Source organism: Panthera leo, chromosome B4, assembly GCF_018350215.1.
Source record: "Panthera leo isolate Ple1 chromosome B4, P.leo_Ple1_pat1.1, whole genome shotgun sequence".
Lineage (NCBI taxonomy): Eukaryota > Metazoa > Chordata > Mammalia > Carnivora > Felidae > Panthera > Panthera leo.
Window position 1 is genome coordinate 75,947,856 of NC_056685.1, and position 19,656 is coordinate 75,967,511.

General features: G+C 38.3%; 1 protein-coding gene and 1 long non-coding RNA gene across 8 annotated transcripts in view; one reads left to right on the forward strand and one right to left on the reverse strand.

Moving 5' to 3' along the window:
• Positions 1-19,656, forward strand: part of SPATS2 (spermatogenesis associated serine rich 2) — a 149,901-nt gene that overhangs the window by 23,358 nt on the left and 106,887 nt on the right. The gene's annotated exons all lie outside the window — the stretch shown is intronic.
• Positions 14,369-19,656, reverse strand: part of LOC122224517 — a 97,696-nt gene continuing 92,408 nt past the window's right edge. For all 5 annotated transcript variants that reach the window (XR_006204831.1, XR_006204827.1, XR_006204830.1 and 2 more), the window contains 2 exons: positions 15,014-15,182; positions 14,369-14,484 (listed from right to left, as the gene is read on the reverse strand). This is a non-coding gene — a long non-coding RNA (uncharacterized LOC122224517). The remainder of the gene's footprint in view (positions 14,485-15,013; positions 15,183-19,656) is intronic.

Consider the following 19,656-nt stretch of genomic DNA (forward strand, 5'->3'; position numbering starts at 1 on the left):
TAGAGTGAAACATCAAAATGTTTTCTCAGTGCCCTATTAAATACCCTAGCTATTCTGGAAACTGGTAAATGATGCTGTTTCTAGCTTGCTGGAGGAACGTCAGCAAGATTACAAGAAGGAATTGGGGAGGCTCACCATTAGGGTTGGAAAGAGAAAAGAGGGAAGAGGTTTCAAGGAGAGTTAACTTGAGATTCCTTAAATCTGGCCAAGGAAACAGGAGTTTTAAGAGAGAAAGAGTTTGACCTATGTCCTGGTTGGGGAGAGTAAAGTACTGCCTGGAAGGAGTGAACCTGCCTAAGGATCTGTGTTTTCACAGGTTCCTGAAAAAGCTGTGGCTAGATGGGGAGACTCAGCTATTTGATTTGTTCATTTCAGTGGATTTTAACTAACACTTACTATGTGCCAGGCCCTGGTCTAGATGCTCAGGATATCACGTTGAGTATGTAGAAAGGTTCCCACTTACGTGGATTTACAATCTAGCAGGAAAGACTATTAAACAAGAAATTCCAATTTAATGTGAATGCTTTGTAGTAAGATTCTTTGGAATCCTGTAGTAAAAGCATCAGGGGGCACCTGGGTGGCTCAGTTGGTTAAGTGTCCAACTTCTGCTCAGGTCATGATCTCACGGTTCATGAGTTTGAGCCCCGCATCGGGCTCTCTGCTATCAGCACAGAACCTGCTTTGGATCCTCTTTCCCCTTCTCTCTCTGTTTCTGTCTCTCTCTCAAAAATGAATAAACATGTAAAAAAAAAAAAAAAGGGTAAAGCATCAGATTAGTCTCAGGGATAGGAAAGGGGAAGAGTGCAGGTTCTGGAGTTAGTGACATGGGAACAGAGACCTGAAAGATGAGCTGCAGTTAGCTAGGCAAAGAGAATAGAGAGGAGAGTTACATAGCTGGATTATCTGTGTCTCTCCAACTTCCAAACCTTATCTTACCCAGGGAACAGAATCATCTGTTCTGATCACCATATTCACCGCCAATATTCTTGTATGTGTGAGGTTGGCAGACTACTGCTCATAGGTCAACTGTGGCCTGCTACCCGTTTTTGAATGACTGTCAAGTTAAGAATGATTAGCATTTCAAACTGTGAACTAATAATGGTGGCAAAATTCAAACCCAGGTACCTTAATTCAGAGTCTGTGTTCATTCCACTGATCACATTGTGTTATAATTGTTTATATTTCCATCCCTCAGGAAGAGACTTGAACTTGAATGACAGCTTGCTTTTTTTTTTTTTTTTTTTTTTTTTAACGTTTATTTATTTTTGAGACAGAGAGAGACAGAGCATGAACGGGGGAGGGTCAGAGACAGGGAGACACAGAATCCGAAACAGGCTCCAGGCTCCGAGCTGTCAGCACAGAGCCCGACGTGGGGCTCGAACTCACGGACCGCGAGATCATGACCTGAGCCGAAGTCAGCCGCTCAACCGACTGAGCCACCCAGGCGTCCCTACAGCTTGCTTTTTCTTATATCCATCATTTCCAGCACAGGGTGAATCCAAAATAAATGTTTATTAAATGACTTTTATGTATGTAATTTCATTTGATCCCTTGTAACAAATCCTGTGAGAATAACGCATACATGAAATTTTCAAATAATTAACACTTTTACATGCCATTTCTTCATTTTTGAATTTTTTAAAAAAGTTTATTTATTTATTTAAGTAATCTCCACACCCTGTGTGGGGCTTGAACTCCTGACCCTACCAAGATCAAGAGTGGCATGCTTTTCCAACTGAGCCAGTCAGGTGCCCCCTTTTTTTTTCTTTTAAGATTTTATTTATTTATTTACTTATTTACTTACTTTTTTTTTAACGTTTTTATTTTATTTTTTGAGAGACAGAGCGCTAGTTGGGGAGGGGCAGAGAGAGAGGGAGACACAGAATCTGAAGCAGGCTCCAGGCTCTGAGCTGTCAGCACAGAGCCCGACGCGGGGCTCAAACCCACGAACCGTGAGATCATGACCTGAGCTGAAGTTGGACACCTAACCAATTGAGCCACCCAGGTGCCCCAAGATTTTATTTTATTTTTTAGCAGTCTCTACACCCAATGTGGGGCTCGAACCCACAACCCTGAGATTGAGAGTCACATGCTCTACTGAGCCAGCTAGGTGCTCCACCATTTCTTCCATTTATAATAGTAATATTTTAAAAATGTATGATGTGATTGAAAAATTAATTTCACTAAATGTAACAAAAGATAATTAGAAGTATTTTGTGCTGTAACAAAAGGCCTTCAGGGACTACTGATTTACTGACATTTATGTACAGCTGTTTGTTCCTATAGTAAATAATTTCAGAATGCTACATATTTCTAGTTTTGTAATTTCTATTCCTTTGTCATCTCTGTTACAGCTGCTTCCCCCCTACTTTAAATTTGCTGCTTCTATCTTTTATGAATTCAGAACCTAGAAATTTAATCTTACTAGAACTATGTGTAAACTAGGAGTAGATAGTCTTGAGGATAATACTTGTGAGTCAAGTGAAAGTGTGGTGTTTTTGTTCTTAAGGACTTTGTAACCATTTGGAGAGATCAAACATACTGGGAACAATCATAACATAAAAGTATGTTAACTTCAAACTTATATACCCTATTGCTTGCTTAACATCTCTATGTGGATGTCTAACATGCATCTCAAACCTAATGTTTCCCCCAGGCTTCATCCCACAGTCATCCTCATATCAAGATATAGAGACTATCCTTCCAGTTACTCGAGCCTCAAACATGGGAATCATCCTTGATGCCTGTCTGTAACATCTCATATCTGATGGTGTTTTACCTTCAGAATACATACTGAATCTGATCACCATCTCTGCTGCTACCACCAAGAGTCAAACTGCCATTCTCTCTTTCTTGGATTATTACATTTAGCTTTTTGACTGATTCTGTGCTTCTGCCCTTGTCTATGTATAGTCTGTTCTCAGCAGACCTCCAGAATGGTCCTCTAAAAAGTAAGTCAAGTTAGATTGTCACTCCTTTGCTCAAAACCTTCCAGTCACTTTCCATCTCAGAGTAAAAGACAAAGTTCTGACAGTGGCCTGAAAAACTGTAGAGTCTGTTCTCAGTTTACCTGTCTGGCCTAATTACCTATGACCTCTGCTCATGTCCTTTCAGCCTCAGTGACTGTTTTTCTAAGATGCCAAGTTGTTCCTTCTTTAAAGCCCTTATACTTGCTATTACCTCTCCTTGAAATGCTTTTCCTATGTTGGTAGCATGGCTTTTCCTCTTTCTTTAGGTGTAAGTCTCATATGTCACCATATCAGTGAGGCCCTGGCTCTCTTTATCTCCTTTACCCTGCTTTATTTTTCTCTGTAGCATTTATCAGTATGTGATAGGCTGCATGCATTTGCATGTGTAAATAATTAATTTTAATTTTAAAAAGTGTTTATTTTTAGAGAGAGAGAGAGTGTGTTCGTGTGCACATACAAGCCCGGGAGGGGCAGAGAGAGGCAGAGAGAGAATCCCAAGCAGGCTTCGCACTCAGTGAGGAGCCTGATGTGGGCTCGATCTTACAACTGTGAAATCATGACCTAAGCCAAAATCAGAGGTGGTCACTCAACTGACTGAGCCACCCAGGTGTCTCTTAACATTAATTTTTAAAATTTGTTTCACTACTGTCTCCCCATAGGTGTGGAATAGAGAGAGGTTGGTAAGCCAAAAACAGCCTGCTCCCTGATTTTGTAATTAGACTTGAATTAGAACACAGTCATGCTCATATATTAGTGTGTCTTCTGTGGCTGCTTTCACGTTCCAGTAGCGGAGTTGAGTATTGTGATAGAGACCATATGGCCTGTAAAGCCTAAAATATTTGCTGCCTGGCCCTTTATAGAAAAAATTTGCTGGCTGTTGGGCTAGAACAATATCTGGCACATAATAGTTGATTTAATGAACATAAAGTAAATGCTAATTGTCTGGGTACAAACTGTAAATTGCTAGTGAGGATATGGGTTAATATTTCAAAAGTTATTTTTTAGACTTTAATAATGAGGATAATTTGGGAATATGCCAACCATAATTATTTATTCAAGCTGAAGTTCTTGAATTTATTGCAGTCATTACTACCTGATAGCAGAGTTGAGCCAACTTTTTGAAGGATACACCTAAATTGGAGATGATAATGTTCCAAAGGCATAAGATCCTTTTAAATATTAGCTTTTAGGGGTGCCTGGGTGGCTCAGTTGGTTGAGCGTCCATCTCCAGTTCAGGTCATGATCTCCTGGTTTATGAGTTCAAGCCCCACATGGGGCTTGCTGTTGTCAGTGCAGAGCCTGCTTTGGATCCTCTCTTCCCTTCTCTGTCTCTGCCCCTCCCCAGCTCATGCACCCGTGCTCACTTTCTCTCTCTCTCTGTCTCTCAAAAATCAATAAAATTAAAATTAAAAAATTTAAATATTAACTTCTATATAGTGCTACAGAAAGAACTCCAAATAATGAGTTGCTGATAGTTGTTGGTTGCATTCTATGAAAAACATGAACCTGACTAAATGTATATAGCTCTCAATCGCTTATGCTGAAGGATGGGCATATAGAATAATAATACATTTGTGTTTGACTGTGGAATACGTTTTTGGATTTCAAATGGATTAACCTTATTATTCCAGGTACTTCTAATAATGTTTTTAAGTAGCACAATTAGATTAAACTGCAAAAGCCAGCTCAGAAGAATCTGGAAAACTGCATTGCTTGTGGCATCCTGTCTTTGTCCAAATCTTACTTTATTTACTTATTTCTTTATTATATATATATTTTTTAAATGTTTATTTATTTTTGACAGAGAGAGAGAGAGAGACAGAGCACGAGTGGGGGAGGGGCAGAGAGAGAGGGAGACACAGAATGGGAAGCAGACTCCAGGCTCCGAGCTGTCAGCACAGAGCCTGACGTGGGGCTCGAACTCACAGACTGCAAGATCATGACCTGAGCTGAAGTTGGACGCTCAACCGACTGAGCCACCCAGGCGCCCCTATTTATTATATTTTTTAATGTTTGTTTATTTTTGAGAGAGAGTCAGAGTGTGAGTGGGGGAGGGGCAGAGAGAGAGAGGGAGACACAGAATCTGAAGCAGGCTGCAGGCTCTGGGCTGTCAGCACAGAGTCTGATGCAGGGCTTGAACTCACAAACCATGAGATCATGACCTGAGCTGAAGTTGGATGCTTAACTAACTGAGCCACCCAGGTGCCTCCAGATCTTACTTTTTTAAAAGCTGCATCCAGGGGATAAATAATTTCAGTCAGGCAAAGCACCGTGTGGCAAGGTAGAGAAGATTTTAGAAGTATTCTAGTTTTAAAAGGCCTTCACTGGTAATGAGTATAGAGAAGGAATCTTAAATCTGTTGGACTATATACTATTTGCTTAGAAAACAAATCTAAGCAAATGAATAAAGAATTCTGGAATCAGAGCCAGAAGAAACTTCATTCAATATATATTTGAATGCACCATAGCCACTTTATTAGATACTGGGTTACAGAGGTGAATAAGACGGAGTTGTTGCCCTCCTGAGGCTTACTGTCTAATCCTCCTCAGTCTTCACCTCACCTCATTTTATGTTGTGCAGTATATTGGAATCTAAAGCTTGAGAGAGCAAATACTTTTCCCAGGGTTGTGTAGCTTGTTACTGGTAGAGTGGAACTAGAATGCAAGTTTCTTATAAGGGAGATAAAAGCAAAATATTTATTCATTTATGTAAAGTGTTTAGTGCTCACTAATGTGTTTATTATCCCTGTACTAGGTACTGGGAGATACAATGGTAAGTAGAAGGCCACCTTTTTTTGATGTAGAGCTTAAAAGGCATTTTTTGGGGGGGAATCCAGAATTTTTTCCACTATGTTGCATTGTATTGTTCATAATCTTTTATCTCATGGGAGGGTTAGGGGCTCTCAAATATTCATTCTTAAGTGTTCAATGAATTTAGTGTTTTTCAGTACCTTCTGACAGTTAAAGACAGTTTTACTGAAGAATGGGGACTTTTGCATGAGGTAGGAAGAATTAAGTAGTTATGGATTCTCTTTGGGAAGTGACCTTTATTTATTTCACAATTTGTTTAGGGCCCAAGCTTTTGCCTATGAGTAAGAAAGAAACTTTTTCTTTCAAATGACTCTGCTATCAGGACCCATAACCCAGGCTGATAATTAAAATCAGCCATGTTGCGTGGGTTAAATAGACTTTTGCATACTGACCTTCTCTTTCCTTTTAGTTACTCAAACTTTGTGTGTATTCAATACTCAGTGGTCAAAGAATCACAAAAAATATGCAGGGTGCTTATTTTTTTCAAATTTCTTCTCAAACTGATTGTGATTATATTTGACTTTTTCTTCTCAGTGCTTGCTTACTAAAGAAATCAAACATTTGACAGTCTAGGAAAGAGTGAGAAAAGGTTAATTAAACTGCTAAATAATTTAGGATGTTTTAGTTATTTGGTAGCCATAGACAATTAAGGCTTTTTTCCTTAAAATGTCTCTTTGGGAATGCTTATACAATGGAGAATTTTAAGAGTAAGTTATCTTCACCTCAGGCCTCCTTGCTCTTCCTGTTCCAGAGTAACTTCTTCCGTTCTGCTGGAGCCAGTTAGTTCTTGGCTCAGTTGTTTTAGTTTCTCAGTGGAATATGAGCTTACCCATGTTTATAATCTGTGAACATCAAATTCCATTTTTTCTTCTAAGAGCTAGAACATTAAATTCCCTGCCAGTGATCTAAAACACATTGAATTGTATATATTCAAATGCAGATGATTTATTTTCTCTGAACTTACTTCATAGCATTTAAAAATAAAGAGACCTTGGAAATAGTGGTTATTATATATTAGTGATAATTATTCTAGTTCTGTTGCAGGTATAACCACATTTTAAGACACTATAAATTAGTGTTACGTTACGGAGGAGGTCGTATGACTACCATTACTTGATCATTTCAAAAGTATTTGTAAAATAACTAAAATAATATGCTAGTAAGAAGCATGGACTATGTGTGTAAATATAGGTGGTTTCAAGTAATGCTTAAAGTTAGATTGGCATACAATTTGAAACATAATAATTATCACATTGTAATTGTGTGTATTAAGTCATAAAGTATTTTTTTACCAGGGTCAAATCAAATATTTCAGTGGGTCTGGGGGAGGGGGAAGAAGGAGGAGGAGTTGGATGAACTAAAGATGTTGTCTGAGGTCATTTGGTTGGTATATATAGAAAGGCAGGCTAAGTTTGACCTTCCAACATGCAGGCTAGGGTCTCCAGGCATGCTGTTGCAGTTATCTGTTGCTAAGGAACAAAATGACTACAAACATGGCATAAAAGTGTCAAGGTTCTGGGTGTTGACTAGGCTGATCTAAGTGATTCTTGCACAAGTTCTTTCATGTATTTGTAGTGTGATGGGTCTTGTGTTATCTCAGAGGCTTCCTTCTAGACTCACATGTCTGGCACTTGGGTGGGAAAGTCCAAATAGCTAGGAGCTGGAATAGCTCCTCAGACATCTCTGTCTCTATTTCTGTGTAGTCTCAGCCTAGGGGCTTCATAGTAGCCAGACTTCTTACATAGAAGCATAGGCCTCCAAAAGCACTTGTTCTAAATAAGAGAGCCAGAAGGGAGCCGTATTGTTTTTTATGACCTAAATTCAGAATCAGTGTCCTTTCTACTGCATTTTATTTGTTAGAAGCGAGTCACTAAGGCCAACCCATATTCAGAGGGAAGGGAATTAGACCCCACCTCTTTCTGGGAAGAGTGTCAAGAAAATGCAGACATATTTCAAAGCACCTCAGTCCTTCTGGCCACAACTTACTTACATTCCTCCCAAGTGCAAAACACACTTACCGCTTCTCAAGGGGGTCTTATCTAGGACAGCATCAGGCTCAGGCTTGAGGTCTAGGATCCTGTCATCTAAATCAGATCCAGGTTCAGATAAGGCTGTTTGGATACAGCTCCTTGGGTATGGTTCCCTGAGTACCATTGCTTTCATTTTGAAGGCCTGCAAACTAAAGAGGTATGTTATCTCTTCCCATATCTAGCCCACCCAATAAGAAACAGTGGACGGCATAAGATAACCACTGTGGACGTTCCTTTTCAAAAATAAAGAAAAATGTAAGGAACACAGTAGTCACTGATCCACAGCAATTCTGAAATCCAGCCAGGCCAATATTATCATTTCTGTGATTAGGGCTCAGCTTTATTGCCTAGGAATCATCCTCTATACTCTTGGTTTTGCCCTCTGAATTATCCTTCCTTTTTTATAAAATGTATCCTTTGTTTGCAGTTCAGTCATTTCCTAAACCATAGTGATTTGAGCATGAAGTGGGTGTGTGTCCCAAAAACCTCTTTTCATTTTGTACTGTCTTTTTTATTTTATTTTTAATGTTTGTTTATTTTTGAGAGAGAGAGAGAGAGAGCGAGTGAGCAGGGGAGGGACAGAGGGAGAGGGAGACACAGAATTTGAAACAGGCTCCAGGCTCCAAGCTGTCAGCACAGAGCCTGACGTGGTGTTCAAACTCACGGACCCTGAGATCATGACCTGAGCTGAAGTCGGACGCTTAACTGACTGAGCCACCCAGGCGCCCCTGTACTGTCTGTCTTTTTTAGTCCAAATGACATTGTTTCTGAATTTTAAATTCTCTAGGAATCTTTTTGAGGGGTTCACTCTGTTAGACAAAAGCCATACTTACACACTAACATCAACCTTTCTCTACCTTAGGCTCTGTAGAAGAGGAAAAAGGTTTCCTTGACCCTTTTAAGATCCCTGGCTGGGTCTGAAAATTAAACTGACAAAGACAGGGGCGCCTGGGTGGCTCAGTCGGTTAAGTGTCTGACTTCGGCTCAGGTCATGATCTCACGGCTCGTGAGTTCGAGCTCCGCGTCGGGCTCTGTGCTGACAGCTCAGAGCCTGGAGCCTGTTTCAGATTCTGTGTCTCCCTCTCTCTCTCTGACCCTCCCCCGTTCATGCTCTGTCTCTCTCTGTCTCAAAAGTAAATAAACGTTAAAAAAAAAAAAATTAAAAAAAACTGACAAAGACAGATTAAAAGGAGAAAAGCATACACATTTACTTAATATAAGTTTTATGTGACCCGGAAGCCTTTATAACAAAATGAAGACCTGAAGAAATGTTTATTTTTTAAGTTTAAATTTAAATTCTAGTTAGTTTACATACAGTGTAATATTAGTTTCAGGTGTACCATTTAGTGATTGAACACTTCTATACAGCACCTGGTCCTCTTTGCAACAAATACCCTTCTTAATCCCTGTCACCTATTTAATCCATCCCTCCCACCCATCTCACCTATGGTAACTATCAGTTTGTTCTCTATAGTTGAGTCTGTTTCTTGCTTTGCCTCCCTCTCCCCCACCCCGCCCATGCTTATTTGTTTCGTTTTTTAAATTCTACATATGAATGAAATCATATGGTATTTCTCTCCTCTCCTGACTTCTGACCTATTTTACTTAGTATAATACTCTCTAGCTCATTCACTTTGTTGCAAATGGCAAAATTTCATTCTTTTTTATGGCTGAGTAATATTCCATTGTGTGTGTGTATGTATATATACATGTATGTATGTATATATGTGTGTATACATATGTATGTGTATACACAAACTATATTTTCTGTCTTCTTTATTTGTTCATCAGTTGATGGGCACAGGCTAGTTCCATAGTTTGGCTATTGTAGATAATGCTGCTATAAATAAACGTTGGGATGCATGCATCCCTTTGAATTAGTACTTTTGTATTCTTTAGATAAGTACCTAGTATGTAATTGCTGGATTGTAGGGTAGTTCTATTTTTAACCTAAAGAAAGATTTAAACCTGAGTATTTTTATGCTAGGTTTGATGAAGATTGGGCAGTTGTGGAGAAATGTGATAGGACAAAGAGTATGAGGTAAGTGTAGTTAACTGGAGGAAATTTAGCAAGGCTTGTTCATTAGGATTCTTTTCTATGTCCCTTTGTCTTCAGAGATAGGAGTGCTCTCTTCTTCCAGGTATAGGGAGGCTACCTCTCATGAGCATTTTATGACCTATTCAAGGGGAGAAGAGCAGAGGAAAGGTCAGGGTGACCTTCCTGTTTCTGCCATTTGCTCCAGCTTCTTCATCTTAAAATATTCAATATGCAGAGGTACCTTATTTTGGGGTAGCATGTCCTGAATCAGCTCCATTTAAGGTTTTTGTGGGACAAAACCTTTAAGATTCTTAGAAGGCCTTTTGTTTGAAAGGAATTGTAAGACAACACCTTAAATCTCTTGGGAGTCCACACTAGGGTTGGTAAACTATTGCCAGTGAGCTAAGATTTGTTTTTACCTTTTTAAAGGTTGTGAAAAAAAAAAGAAGAATGTTCAACAGAGACTGTATATGGCCCTCAAAGCCTAAAATATTTATCTTTCCCTTTACAGAAAAAAAGTTTGCCAACCCTTGGTCCAAACAAAAGTTTAATCTTTAGTCTCTGTTTCCCTGACACTGCCTTGGATTTGATCTTTGTCCAGAGGGCATTTCTTAACTGGAGAAATGTTTGCTATATGGAAGTAAGAAACCATTTTATTTTGTGGGTGCCTGGGTGGCTCAATTGGTTAAGTGTCCACCTTTGGCCCAGGTCATGATTTCACAGTTCATGAGTTCAAGCCCACCATTGGGTTCTCTGCTGTTAGCACAAAGCCCACTTCAGATCCTCTGTCTCCCTCTCTCTCTGCCCCTCCCCTACTCACACTAGGTGGGCTCTCTTTCTCTCTCAAAAATAAATAAACACTCAAAAAGAAGAAACAGTTTTATTTTTGGACCTAGGAAGACCTGACTCCTTTATATTTCCTCTATATTCTTATTAAAAATTATATAATTCCTTCTTTTTCTCACTTTTCTCTACCTGTACTTTATGATACTTAGCTGAAAAAAACTAGTTGACAATTAATATTCTGCCTGGAAATCTCCTTATCCATATTTATCAATTCATTGGTTATATTTTCTATTTTCTATTTTTTTTTAATTTGCATCCAAGTTAGTTAGCATATAGTGCAATAATGATTTCAGGAGTAGAATCCAGTGATTCATCCCCTACTTTTAACACCCAGTGCTCATCCCAGCAAGTGCTCTCCTTAATGGCCCTTGCTCATTTAATCCATCCCTCCACCCACAACCCTTCCAGCAACCCTCAATTTGTTCTCTATATTTAAGTCTCTTATGTTTTGTCCCCCTCCCTGTTTTTATATTATTTTTGCTTCCCTTCCCTTATGTTCATCTGTTTTGTATCTTAAATTCCACTTATGAAGGAAGTCATATGATATTTATCTTTCTTTGACTGACTAATTTCACTTAGCATAGTACACTCCAGTTCCATCCATGTAGTTGCAAATGGCAAGATTTCATTCTTTTTGATCGTAATACTCCATTGTATGTATATATGTATGTGTGTGTGTGTGTGTGTGTGTGTGTGTGTATACACACACACACACACATACATATATACACACACACACACATACACACACACACACACACACACACACACACACACACATATACCACATCTTCTTTATCCATTCATCTGTCAGTGGACATTTGGGCTCTTTCAATACTTTGGCTATTGTTGACAGCGCTGCTTATAAACATTGGGGTGCATATGCCTGTTTGAAACAGCATACCTGTATCCTTTGGATAAATACCTAGTAGTGCAGTTGCTGGGTCATAGGGTAGTTCTATTTTTAATTTTTCAAGGAACCTCCATACTGTTTTCCAGAGTGGCTGCACCAGTTTGCATTCCCACCAGCAGTGCAGAAGGGTTCCTCTTTCTCCATATCCTTACCAACATCTGTTGTTGCCTGAGTTGTTAATGTTAGCCATTCTGACAGGCGTGAGGTGGTATCTCATTGTGGTTTTGATTTGTATTTTCCTGACAATGAGTGATGTTGAGCATTTTGTCATGTGTCTGTTACCCATCTGGATGTCTTTAGAGAAGTGTCTATTCATGTCTTTTGCCCATTTCTTCACTGGATTGTTTTTTTAGGTGTTGAGTTTGATAAGTTCTTTATAGATTTTGGATACTAACCCTTTATCTGATATGCCATCTACAAATACCTTCTCCCATTCTCTTGGTTGCCTTTTAGTTTTGCTGATTGTTTCCTTAGCTGTGTAGAAGCTTTTTATCTTGATGAGGTCCCAAAGTTCATTTTTGCATTTGTTTCCCTTACCTGTGGAGATGTATTGAGTAAGAAGTTGCTGTGGCCGAGGTCAGAAGTTTTTGCCTGCTTTCTCCTCTAGGATTCTTTTTTTTAATTTTTTTTTTAACATTTATTTATTTTTGAGACAGAGAGAGACAGAGCATGAACGGGGGAGGGGCAGAGAGAGAGGGAGACACAGAATCGGAAGCAGACTCCAGGCTCTGAGCCATCAGCCCAGAGCCCGACGCGGGGCTCGAACTCACAGACCGCGAGATCGTGACCTGAGCTGAAGTCGGACGCTCAACCGACTGAGCCACCCAGGCACCCATCTCCTCTAGGATTTTGATGGCTTCCTGTCTTACATTTAGGTCTTTCATCCATTTTGAGTTTATTTTTGTGTGTGGTATAAGAAAGTGGTCCAGGTTCGTTCTTCTGCATGTTGCTGCCCAGTTTTCCCAGCGCCATTTGCTGAAGAGACTGTCTTTATTCCATTGGATATTCTTTCCTGCTTTGTCAAAGATTAGCTGGCCATATGTTTGCGGGTCCATTTCTGGGTTCTCTATTGTGTTCCATTGATCTAAGTGTCTGTTTTTGTGCCAGTACCATACTGTCTTGATGATTACAGCTTTGTAATACATCTTGAAGTGTGGGAATGTGATGCCTCCAGCTTTGGTTTTCTTTTTCAGGATTGCTTTGGCTATTCGGGGTCTTTTCTGGTTCCATACAAATTTTAGGATTGTTTGTTTAAGCTCTGTGAAGAATGCTGGTGGTATTTAGATAGGGATTGCATTCGATACGTAGATTGCTTTGGTAGTATTGACATTTTAACAATATTTGTTCTTCTAGGGCCTGAGCATGGAATGTTTTTCCATTTTTTTGTGTGTCTTCAATTTCTTTCATAAGCTTTTTAGTTTTCAGTGTATAGATTTTTCACCTCTTTGGTTATGTTTATATTCCTAGGTATTTTATGGTTTTTGGTGCACTTGTAATTGGGATCAATTCCTTGATTTCTCTTTCTGCTGCTTCATTATTGGTGTATAGAAATGAAATAAATTTGCATACATTGATTAAAACAATTTTTTTTAAGTTTGTTTATTTTAAGAGAGACAGAGATAGTACAAGTGAGGGAGGGACAGAGAGTGGGAGACAGAGAATCCCAAGCAGGCTCCGCACTGCCAGCCCAGAGCCCAATATGGGGCTCAAACCCATGAAACTGTGAGATCATGACCTGAGCTGAAACCAAGAGTTGGATGCTTAACCGACTGAGCCACCCAGGTGCCCTGTCTGTGCATTGATTTTACATCTTGGAACTTTGCTGAATCCATGGATCAGTTCTAGCCGTTTTTTGGTGGAATCTTTTGGGTTTTCCATATTAGTATATCATGTCGCCTGCAAAGAGTGAAAGTTTGACTTCCTCCAAGCTGATTTGGATGCCCGTTCGTTCTTTCTTTCTTTCTTTCTTTCTTTCTTTCTTTCTTTCTTTCTTTCCTTCTTCTTTTTTTAATGTTTATTTATTTTTGAGAGAGACAGAGACAGAGCGTGAGCAGGGGATGGGCAGAGAGAGAGGGAGGCACAGGATCCGAAGCAGGTTCCAGGCTCTGAGCTGTCAGCACAGAGCCCGATGCGGGACTCAAACCCACAAACCATGAGATCATGACCTGAGCTGAAGTCAGTCGCTTAACTGACTAAGCCTCCCAGGCGCCCTCCCCCGCCTTTACTTTTAGCGCTTGAAAAGTGGGTAGGTGATAGAAATAATTTTAAACTTGAGGACTCCAGAGCAGATGGTAAATCAGGTTATAAAAGACTTATTATTTTTTTAAATGTTTGTTTATTTTTGAGGGGGCATGGAAGGGGCAGGGAGAGAGGGAGACACAGAATCTGAAACAGGCTCCAGGCTCTGAGCTGTCAGCACAGAGCCTGACACAAGCCTGACACTCAAACCCACAGACTGTGAGATCATGACCTGAGCCGAAGCTGGATGTTTAACCAACTGAGCCACCCAGGTGCCCCTGTTATAAAAGACTTTGAATAGTATTAAGGAATGGTCTCTAGAACTGCTCTACTGCCTGACCCCATCTGAAAAGATTTTGCTCGCCTTGCATAGTGATCTTGCTATGGAGGTAAAATAGAAAAGTTGAGGTATTTTATCATATGTGTTATTGTCTTGTTTTTTTCCCTTTTTTCATTAGATGAAAGGAGCATAGCAGTGAATATGTTTTGCTGTATTTATTTATGATTGAACAGGCAGTGTGAACATTCATTTTTGTATTTTTTCCATTTTGTTTTCTTTTTCTTCCCCTTTTACGTCTTTCTTTACCTTTCTCTCTGGATTTGTACATTATGAGAGATTCACCCAAATTCTCTGATGATCTGAAAGAAGAAGATAGCTTAGTGAATAGGAAGTTATATAGAATTAGCTGCCTTCCCACTTCTGGAGAAGAAATGCCTGTACTTAATCATTTACCTGTTTTATATTTCTTGGTTTCCAGATTTATATACATTGTTGAATTGGGGTAGGGGGGAAAAGCTTTTATTTTAAATGACTCAGTTATTTTTTTTACTTGGTATTTGAAAGATACTTTTACAAAGCTTTAATAGACTCCTATAAACACATGCTAATTGGTGGCAGTAGAAGAACCTTCAGAAGAGTCAGAACAAAAAGTTTTGGAATGAGTTACATTCCTAAGAAGGAGGACAATACATATCTATCTTTTTTTTAAGTTTATCTATTTATTTTGAGAGACAGACAGACAGAGAGAGAGAGAGAGAGAGAGAGAGAGAATCCCAAGAGAGCCTGGACACATAGGGTCAATCCCATGAACAGTGAGATCATGACCTGAGCTGAAACCAAGGGTCGGACACTCAACCGCCTGAGCCACCCAGGCGCCCCAATACATACCTATCTTGAACTCCTGAAAATGGTGAAGGCTTCTTATAGCCCTTTAAGTTCGGTTGCAACTTGGAAAAGGCAACATCTCCTTTTGGGATTAGCCTTCTGTAACTCTTTCACTTGTTTGTCTGCGTTCTCTTTTTTTCCCAGTTGACACACATTACTACCTGAAAGGTTCCTGTTGGTTTGGAAACAGTAGAGGTGAGGAGAAGAAAAAGTTAACTTTTCATGCTTTTAAATCTGATAGTATTACCTAACTAATTTCAACTAGATGAAAACTTTTAAAATATTTAATGCATGATATGCTGTATGCATTATGCATTAATTTTAGGAATTATAATACAGTAGTGTGGATTTATGAATGACATGGACAGCAAATTATTTCCAACCTAAATTGCCCTGTTCGTTTTTGGATAAAATAATTACTTGCTAGAGCAATATTTTTCTGGCATGTTATAAGCCAAGAGAGAAGTTTGGAAGGATCTGAATGAATGCTGAGTATAAAGATTTTGGTACAAGTTGATTTTATTCTTTCTTTCCTTAGAGTGTCAGCAATTAGTTTGATCCTGAGTGAGGAAAAAAGCTGCTTTGTGAAATCAGTAATTCCACTGAGGCTAGTAGTAGTAAAGATATTTTTAATTTGGGTCTTAGAAAGCCAGATCTGAGCATTGATAGACCTTTTCCTAATGTACCAGTTTAATGAGTTTAAAACATGTTGCAGATTTAATGTTTAGTTTGGATATTGATTTCTGGTTTTGTCTTTTTAAGCTGTATATATATGTGTATATATATATATATTCAAGTTAAATTAGTTTTTATTTAATCATTCTGTCTTTTAATGCTACACACACCAATAGAAGACAATTATTATTTTGAAAACAACACAGATGTAGTTAATATTCTTATGATTATACAGATGTCGACTGGCAGAAAATCTTTTGGATTAGAAAAAGCATTTGTCAAATGTAGATTTTTAGTTCAGTATGAAAATGCACCATCTATTTTTTTGGTGACTATAATTAACAAAAGTAGTTCAGACAAAAGATTCTAAGCATTTCTGAAATAATGAAGTTTCTTTTCTTGAGACAGTGCTACATTGACACTGTGCATTAGGGGAAAAAGGCAGCTGAGAATATCATTCAAATAATTTTTTTGTCAGTTATGGGCTCTTTCAAGAATGGCCAACTTTAACAATGACTGGTTCTTAGAGTCTTAAAATTTCAGAACTGAAAAGAGACAAGGTATGTTTTATCCGGCCTTAAATATATATATACAGGAGTAGAAAAGGATGTTTCCCTTCCTTAAGCTTTTGCAGTAAAATTTTCATTTATCATTGTATCTACTACATATTTTATGAAATTCCTTATTAAAGGATTAAAAATTAAGCAAATCATGATTTTCACATGAGTGTAAAATGCACACATGTAAAAGTTTTCATTTAATTAAATTAATTGGAGAACCTGTAAGATGTTAAAAGTGGTTTAAAAGAGAATTCAGGTACTATACATACATATGTATGTATATATATGATCAAGAATGCTGAAATGGGGGCACCTGGTGGCTCAATCTGTTAAGTGTCTGATTCTTGATTTTGGCTCTAGTCATGATCTCACAGTTTGAGTTTGAGCCCCGCATTGGGGCTGCTTCGGATTCTCTTTCTCTCTGTTCTTCCCCCACCTGTGTGCGCTCTCTCTCTCTCTCTCTCACTCACTCAAAATAAAAAATGTAAAAACATTAAAAAAAAAAAAAAGAATGCTGAAGTGAATTTACAAATTGATGTAAAACTGGCTTTTTTTACAGGGACATGAGGGAAATCATTCCTCCTTCCACTGGACAGAATTTTTTTGCATGTATATGGACAAGAATCCTTTGCATTGCTATCAGTTATCTACAACTTACATTTATAAAATAACTCAAAGATCATGGAAGATGCAAATGCTATAGGCTCAGATATTTAGGAAAGGCATACATTACACAATGCCTAGTTTTCCATTGAAGATCCCTGGTGATCTTTTTGATCCATTTTAGTCTTTTGCAGTTTGTCATAAAAAGACAAGAATAAGTGGGCCTATATTCTGGTTTTTGACAACAGTTTTATGTCTGTTAGTGTTAGGCCTTACTCTTATTCCTTGTAACTAAAATCAGTTTTCAAAATGAAAGGAAAGTTATTCTTAGGCTGGCATTTTCTGATATTTTGATCAACATGAGAACACTTCCTTAGGTTAGTGTTGAATTTTGGACTTTTTAAAAATTGAGAGATAATTGACATATAACATTATATTAGTTTCAAGTGTACAACATAATGATTTGATATTGATATTTATATACACCACAAAATGTCACCACAATAAGTCTAGTTCCCCACTATTACCATACACAATAAAAAATGTTTTTCCTTTGAGAAGAACTTTTAAGATTTACTGTCTTTGCAAATGTCAAATATGTGCTACAATATTTTGACTATAATGATACTAGCAAATATCATTCATAAGTTGTAGCTTCAAGTGGTTAGGTAGCAAGTCCTATAAGACTACCCAGTGCCTAATATTTTGTAGGTAATAAATAAAGAACAATAATAATTTGAAGGATACTAGAACTCGCCTGCCCTATTTTAGTTCTTAAAAGTACATATTAGGGAACCTGGCTGGTTCAGTCAGTAGAGCATGCAACTCTTAATCTTGGGGTTGTAAGTTTGAGCCCTGCTCAAACCTGGGTGTAGAGATTACTTAAAATAAAGGAAAAAAATCGTTGGGAAAAAAAGCACATATTAATTTATTACAACTTTAGCAACTTCTCATTCTAAATACTTTTTACTTGGGTAGTTGAACCCATGGAGGGGAGGGCATGGAATTGGCATTATTCATGCTAATTATAACTGGACCTTTGCAGCCTCATGATCCTTTTATTCCCTTGCACATTCCTGATTTTGAAGCAGCATTGTGGTATAGTGGAAAGAAACAGCATTTGTAGTCTTGTAGACCTGGGTTTGAATCACCACCCTACCACTTGCCAGCTGTTAGATCTTGGGACACTCTCACAATCTCAAATTCTTCAATTAAATGAATACTAAATACTAAACAGGATTATATGGAATTTATATGTAAAGATGTAACAGTGCCTGACACATGGTAGGCAGTAAATGTTAGTGCTCTGGTCTATTCCTGTCAAGCCCTCCTTCTCTCTCTTCTCCTGTTTCCATTACTGAAATTATTAGAGTCATTTGGTATGACCTCTCTCATCTTCCTTCCATCTCTGTATTTCTTTTTGTCTTTTTTTGTTTGTTTCAGAAATTTATCTATCTTACAAGGTTGTCGTGAGGATTAAAGAAGATAACGTGTATGAAATTGCTTAGTGTATTTCCTAGCACGTATTAGGCATTAAATAGATTAATTGCATCTGAACGTAAGGTTGATTTTACTTCTGATATTTTTTACTTGTACAAGTATTACCCTTCTCCCTAGTATGTGTGATCGTCTCGTCTTTCAAAAAGTATTCCCTATTTTGGGGGGGAAACCTCTTTTGCCTGGCCTTGCTAGAACTCTGGCTAATACCTTATTTCTTTCATTCCTTTATTTTCAAACTTCACATTTGAATAGATACAGGATTTGGCCTCCACTTTTTTACCACCTGCTCTCACATTAAACCCCTGCATTCTGATATTCCATAATTTTCTCCTGCATCTGAAATAGCACCCTCCCACTCAAGCTCCCACAAGGCTTAAATGTAGGAGGCCTTCAATGAATATTTGTTGAATAATGAATGCAATGAGAAGCTTTAGAGTACTATCACTGAGAGCTCTCTAATAGTTTAAATCAATAGGTTTTTAAGGAAATCTGGTAAGAAACTATTGTACCTAAATTCATTCTAACTGGATGCTTATGTATAATGTGCATTTTGTTGTTTTTCTGAGAAAAACCCATGGTTTGTATCAGATTTGGAAATAAATTTTAATTTTTTTTAATGTTTATTTATTTTTGACAGAGGCAGAGCATGAGCGGGGCAGGGGTAGAGAGAGAGGGAGACACAGAATCCGAAGCAGGCTCCGGGCTCTGAGCTGTCAGCACAGAGCCTGATGCCGGGCTCAAACTCACAGACCATGAGATCATGACCTGAGCCAAAGTTGGTCGCTCAACCGACTGAGCCACCCAGGCGCCTGGAAAGAAATTTTAAATACTGTGTTGTAGAGAAAGTCTAGGCCTGTCAAAAGTTCATAAAAAACTGTAAAATCAGTAATAATTAGTAAAAATTTACTGTGCACACTCCAAAAAAGACAGTTTGCAAACTAATACCGAAACGTGGAATTGAAGCTCAGAGATCTATTGTTACAAAGCAGCTCACATAGTATGAAGGCAATGAGTATTCTTTATTGTGATTGGTTACAGTATTAGAATTTTTTCAAATGAAAGGGAATTGGTTAGTGGTTACTTCATACTGATTTTGGGGAACTATTTAACTTTTGCTTTTGATTTGCAGAGGCACTACCAAGAAGGGGTCAAGTTAACTTTGCTTGTCTTTGCAAAGTAAGCTAACTTAAGCTTCGCTTGTGTGACTGACTGGTTTTGTCTGCTCAGGAAATCAAGTCTGGTCTCCATTTGTGTTTGATTTTGACAGTTCCACCCTCTTTGGTTACTCTCTCAGCAGGTTGAGAGCAT